Below are 6,507 nucleotides of genomic sequence, written 5' to 3'. Positions count from 1 at the left end.
CTTCTTCTACAATGTATAGTGTTTAGCTCACTGATGGGAACCTCCTAGGTAGATCTTCAAAAATTACAATAAATAAAGAAAAGAATGAATCCAGGATTTATAGATAAAGATATAGATCTATACACACACATATATGCTGGATCAGAAAATATAGTTAGATTGCATTTTTAAATTTTTTATTCATCTAATTTTATTAAAAATTTTGTTTAGAGCTTTTGCATCCATGTTCATGAGGGCTAGCGGTCTGTAGTGTTCTTTTCTTCTAATGTCTGACTGGTTTCATATTTGATTCAGATCCAGGCAGGTTAATTAGCTTGTCCATGGTCACACTGCTAGTTGGTTGAAGAGTTTGTAGAGTCCCCCTAAGGTTTCGATTTTAGAAACTGTCAAGAAATAGCAGAAGTGTATCCCACTCATCTTCAACCCTCCTAATCCCAATAAATAAACTTATTCTCCAGAAATAAATTTAACCTTGTGACATTGTGAAAAAACATGGAGTCTGGCCTAAGACCCAATTCAGGGTATCTTACATTTTAAGATGCATGACCTTGGCCAAATATTCAGTTTCTTTATCTCTAAACTGGGGTTATTGCCCACCACCATTTGTTTAAGTCCAACCTAACCATGAAGACCACGTGCCGATCTCTCATTAGCAAATGGTCTTAGTCTAAAGAAAACCCTTGTTTATGTTTTACCATGGATGCTGAGTGGTAGAGACTATAAGCTGCTTGGTCAATATCCATTCTCCCATCTTTATTTATAGACAGATTTTTTATTTTATTGAGGGTAGCAGTGTGCCTAGCTAAAAATGTTTCACCCACCAGCTCCCTTGTTGCTAGTGGTGGTCATTTGACACAGTTCTGGACAATGACAAAAGCAGACATCACCTAGAGGCTTCCAGGAAAACCAGTTTAGGAAGATCTGACTTGGTTAGTACTGGCCTATTGGTCTTCCTTCACCCTGGAAATTAGTCATGATGGCTAGAGCATTAGCAATCTTCTGATGTACATGATCATGAGCCCCACACCCTGATATCAAAGTGGAAGTCAGGAAGTTGGCCTGGGTCCCTGATGACACTGTGTAACCAATGTAATGGATTGCCTACCTTCAGATTTCTCATTACATGGACAAGTCCATATTTTCTTTAAACCACTGTTATTTGGGATTTTCTATTGTTTGAAATTGATACTCTATATCTAATGTTTGGAATTTGTGAGAATCTCTTAGAAAGGCAAGATTCTGTAACTTTACCTCTTTGTGTACCTAACATACTTCCCTGCAGACTGTAGTACATAAGAAACTATTGTTCACAATAAAACCCTTAAAAAGATAAGAGTGACCCAGAAAATGGGAGATCAGTTCAAAAGCCAGTTTGCTTTTCCCTACCAAAAAAAAAAAAAAATGAGAATAAGCTGTGTGCTTTTGCTCTCCACTGAAGAAACCATATGCCTAAATTTCCGTATCAATGCCCATATTTTCTATGGCAATCTAGAAAAGTCCTAGAAATGAACCAACTGGGATATACCTAACTAACATCTGTAAATATTTTATTTTTTTTAAGATTTATTCTTTTGAGAAAGAGAGAGAGAGAGTGGGGGGGCAGAGGGAAAAAATGTCAAGTAGACTCCCCACTGTGCTTGGAGCCCAATGGTGGCCTGTCATGGGCCTGTCATAGGCCCGTCCCAGGGCTCAATCCCATTACCCCGAGATCATGACCTGACCTGAAATCAAGAGTCGGACGCTCAACCAACTGAGCCACCTGGGCACCCACATCTGTAAATGTTTTAAAGCATTAAGAGAAGCAAATGAAGACTTGAATAAATGGTGTGATAGAAAAAGTGCCAGATGAAATAAGTCTTATTTTCAGCTATTCCCTAACCAGATATAGGTTTGGGGGCCTTGGTTTGATCATCTGTAAAATGGGATAAGTGCAGAGCAGGATGGCCTAGAACTAGAAATTGAATGATATCTGAACTCTCTTAAGTCTGTAATCATATGACTTCTGGTGAAAAATGGGAAGTTACACTTTCCCGCTGACCAGAGAGCTGAAATGGTGAAGATTAAAATAATATTCAAGTTAACTTATAGAGTTAGGCAATATCATTTATAATTCCAGTAGGTTACTTTGTCAAAATTGACAAAATAAATAAGTGTGGAAAAAAAGAATACTTTTATAATAAAAGTAATCCTGGCTATACCATATACTAAAGTTCCTTGTTGGGAAACAGTATTTATCAAAAATGGGCTAACCAAAAATTAGGCCTGGGAGGCAAATAGAGATTCCCCAAATCAATATATATTTAATCTGTTATAAACAATGGGAGATAAAATCCTTCAATGTGTGTTCTGGGGGAAGGTTACTATCAAGACAGGAAAATAAGCTTAGAGTCTAAGGCTTAGAATGATAACTTACTTCAACCAAAAGTAGTAATTTTTGAGTTAAATTTAGTGTCATATATATGTGTGTGTACATATATACCTATGAAATAAAACAAGGCTACACATATCCATCTGGAAAGGAAAAGGATTTTCGGGCAATGGAAGCAGCTAAAGGAATTACCAATGAACCAATGCAGAGATGGACAGGTTCAGCGCAGGAAGGTTAAAATGCGTACATGCTGACCACAAAATACAGAACAAAAAAAATGATTAGTCCCTGTATTAGTCAGGGTTGTCCAGAGACACAGAACCAATGGGAGATGTATATAATATAGAGAAATTTATTGTAAGGGGTTGGCACACATGATTACGGAGATTGAGAAGTCTACAAGCTGGAGACCCAGGAAGCTGGGTTGTAGTTCAAGTCCTGAGAGATGGAGTGTTCAGAAGCAGGAGTGCTGAGGTCAGTAGGAGACCAATGACCCAGTTCAAGAGTCAGGCAGAGAGCAATTCAACCTTCCTCTGCCTTCAGTGATTGGATGCTGGTCCACGCTGGGGAGGGCCACTGGCTTCACTCAGTCCACCAATTCAAACATGAATCTCTTCTAGAATTGCCCGCACAGACACACCCAGAAATAATGTTTAACTAGTTAACTGGGTATCCCGTGGCCCAGTCAAATTGACACATAAAATGAACCATCACAGTCCCAAATTGGAAAAGTAAAAAAGGAAAACAACAGGGGAGCATTGTAATAACCTATAAACATTTACTATTATAATATAAGGGAAGTTAATATCTATATGGGCAAACTCAGATCTGACTGGACAGATGGTAAAAGGGTATAAACAGATGGTTTGCACAAGGGAAAATACAAATAGTGAACAAACGCTGGGAAAAATGTTTAACTTCCCTAATAATTAAAGAATTGCAAATTAAAATAGCCCAATATACTGTTTTATATGTATTAAATTATTAATAACAATTTTTTAAACCAGAATTAATAGTGCTTTGGGGACACAAGTATACTCATACATTAATTGTAGAAATGGTAGCATCATTTTTCTGGAAAGAAATCTGACAACATGTACCAAAGTTCATGTATCACTGAATTCATCCTATCCTTTGATTTGGCAAATCTGCTTTGGAGAGCAAATCCTAAGGAAAGAACTCAATAAGGGGAAATACCCAATTTTTGCAAAGATGTTTACAGCTGTGCCTTTCATAATGGTGGAAGAATCTAAAATCGTTAACAGCTGGGAAGTGGTTAAGTAAATCTTGACATAGTAACACAGTGAAACATTATAGAGCCATTAAAATATCCAATATGAAGATTATTTGGATTTATGGAATGATCTATATGAAATATTGTCAAGGCGAAAGGCAGAAAACAAAGTAGGTAATACCCAAGAATAATAACCCGTAAACGTGGGCAGGGTGAAACCAATCTGTTCTGAAGCATAAAATTTTGGAGAAAATATTTTTTGGTGAGAAGACACATTTTTTGTACTTTCAAAAGATTTCCTTTTTAATTTCACAAATGCTCATGTTCCTTTTGGGTAAAATAGAAAATAGAAGTATGCAAAAAAAAAATTCTTGAGCACTGCCTCAGAAATCTTTAACTGATCATATTTTGGTATATATTATTTCAATCTTTTTCATATGTACTACGGTTGATATGTTTTAAATACTTCCCCTTCTCCTTGGCCTATACTCTGATTTTTCTTTAAAGAACAAAGTCCTCCCCCACCCGGGTAACTGCACCCCCAACCCCCATTCTTAGTTATGTGATTTGAATAGGATGGATCAGAGCAAGTTTTCTCAACCTCAGAACTTTAGACATTTGGGGACAAATAATCCTTTGATGTGTGTTGGAGGGAGGGAGGGTAACAGTTGTACAATGAATGCATTGTAGCGTATTTAGCAGCATTCCTGGGCTCTACCCATTAGACACCAGGAGCATCCTCTTCCAGTTGTGACATTATCAAATATCCCTTGGGGGCAAATTCACCCTCGGTTGGGCACCATTCATGGGATACAAATAACTACATCTTAAAACACTTTGAACTGGGCGCCTGGGTGGCTCAGTTGGTTAAGCGACTGCCTTCGGCTCAGTTCATGATCCTGGAGTCCTGGGATCGAGTCCCGCATCGGGCTCTCTGCTCAGCAGGGGGTCTGCTTCTCCCTCTGACCCTCTTCCCTCTCTTGCTATCTGTCTCTCATTCTCTCTCTCTCAAATAAATAAATAAAATCTTAAAAAAAAACCACTTGAACTATTGTTTAGGGTGTTTTTAAGCCCCACATAAGAGGTATCATACTGTTGGTATGCTTTTATAACTTGATTTTATCATTCAGTATTTTATATATAGATAGATATAGATTTAGTTCATTCATTTAACTGCTGTATGGAATATGTTGTAGCAATAAGCCAGAAGATATGCATTATTCTACTTAGAGACAGTGGGATGTTTTCATTCTTCAACTCTTGCAAATCATGCTACCATGCTATGAATGCATAACTGTGTACAAACCTTGTTCATGCCGATTTCTCTAGAGTAGACTTCTAGAAGTGGACTTGCTGGATCAAACAATCAAACAAATATCTTCAGCTTTCCCAGGCCTTTCCTATTGCTCTTCAAAGTGGTGCTACCAACAACATGTACGAGTCCCTGTTTCCTCATATCTTCGTCAGTATTTCAGGTTATGGGATTTACTAATTTTTACCAATATGATGAGTACAAAACGGGGTTTCATTGGTCTTTAATTTTCATTTCCCTGGATGTTAATGGGGTTGAGAATCTTTTCAGACATTTACTACTCACTAAGGTTTTCCGTCTGTGAATTGTGTGCATTCTTGTCTCTTTTTCTTTTCGATTGTTTCTCTTTATTTTACAGCTTGTTAGAATTTTTGTTATTATGCATACCAGTTTTGTGGTGATTATACGGGTTTCAATTGTTTTCTCCTATGATGTGAATTGGATTTTTACTTTGCTCATTATCTCTTTCATACGGAAGTTTTAACTTTTAAGTAGTCAAGTCTATCTACCTTTACCTTTAGAGTTTTTTTATGCTCTTTTATTGTATTTATTTGCATATGTGTATGGGTCTGATATTCCACAAACAGTACACACTGTTGTCATCATACTGTATGTATCCTTCTCCAACTTGCTTTTCTTAATATTTTGTTTTAAAATTCTACCTGTATGGATTTTAAAAAAAATCTCTTGTTTATTTTAATGGATCTTATGTAATAATGACATTCTTTTATGTTACCTTCTAAAGCTTCTAGTTTTATTTTTCACATTTTACGTTTTTAGTCCACTTGAAATTAATTTTTGTGTGAAATTAATTTTTGTGTATAGTATGAGGTAAGGGCCTACGTTTGTCTTTTTCTACATGGAGAGCCAATTGTCAGAACTATTTATAACTGTTCATTTACTAAATCATTTATCAAAGAGTCTATTCTGTTCCATTGGCCTATGGTGTTTATCCCTGTACCAATACCACACTTTTTCAATGCTATAATTTTATATTAAGCTTTAATATTTAGCAAATATAAATCTCCCTTCTTCAAAAATGTATTGGCTATTCTTGGCTTTTCTTTCATCCAAGTAAAATACAGAAGCACCTTCCATATATTTAGTTGCATGAAAATAACTCTATTGGACTGTTGGTTGGAAGTGCATTGAATTTGTAAACTAAGGGGTAGACAGTTGCTATTTTTGATAATATTGGTAAAAGTAATGTAGGTCTTCATTTATTTTGGTTTTCTTTTGCATTTTTCCGTAAGTTCTATGTTATTATCAATAGAAGGGTTGGCCATATTTCGTTACATTTATTTATAGAAACTAACTTTTGTTGCTATTGTGTGTGTTTAATTACATATTCTAATTTCTAAGTATTTATTGTGAACGCAATTTGGGCATATTGATATTTTATCCAGTAATCTTTCCAAACTGTCTTCTTATATTCAATGTTTGTCTTGAGGAGTTTCTTGAATTTTCTATGAAAACAATCTTATTGTTACATCATCTTTCTTTCTTTCTAGTCCCTATATCTTCAATTTCTTTTTTTTTTTTTTAAAGATTATTTATTTATTTGAGAGAGAGAATGAGAGAGAGAGAGAGAGC

Source organism: Leptonychotes weddellii, chromosome 5, assembly GCF_054177405.1.
Source record: "Leptonychotes weddellii isolate Sample4059 chromosome 5, ASM5417740v2, whole genome shotgun sequence".
NCBI lineage: Eukaryota > Metazoa > Chordata > Mammalia > Carnivora > Phocidae > Leptonychotes > Leptonychotes weddellii.
The sequence above is the reverse complement of the archived record's forward strand: the minus strand, read 5'-3'. Positions refer to the sequence as shown.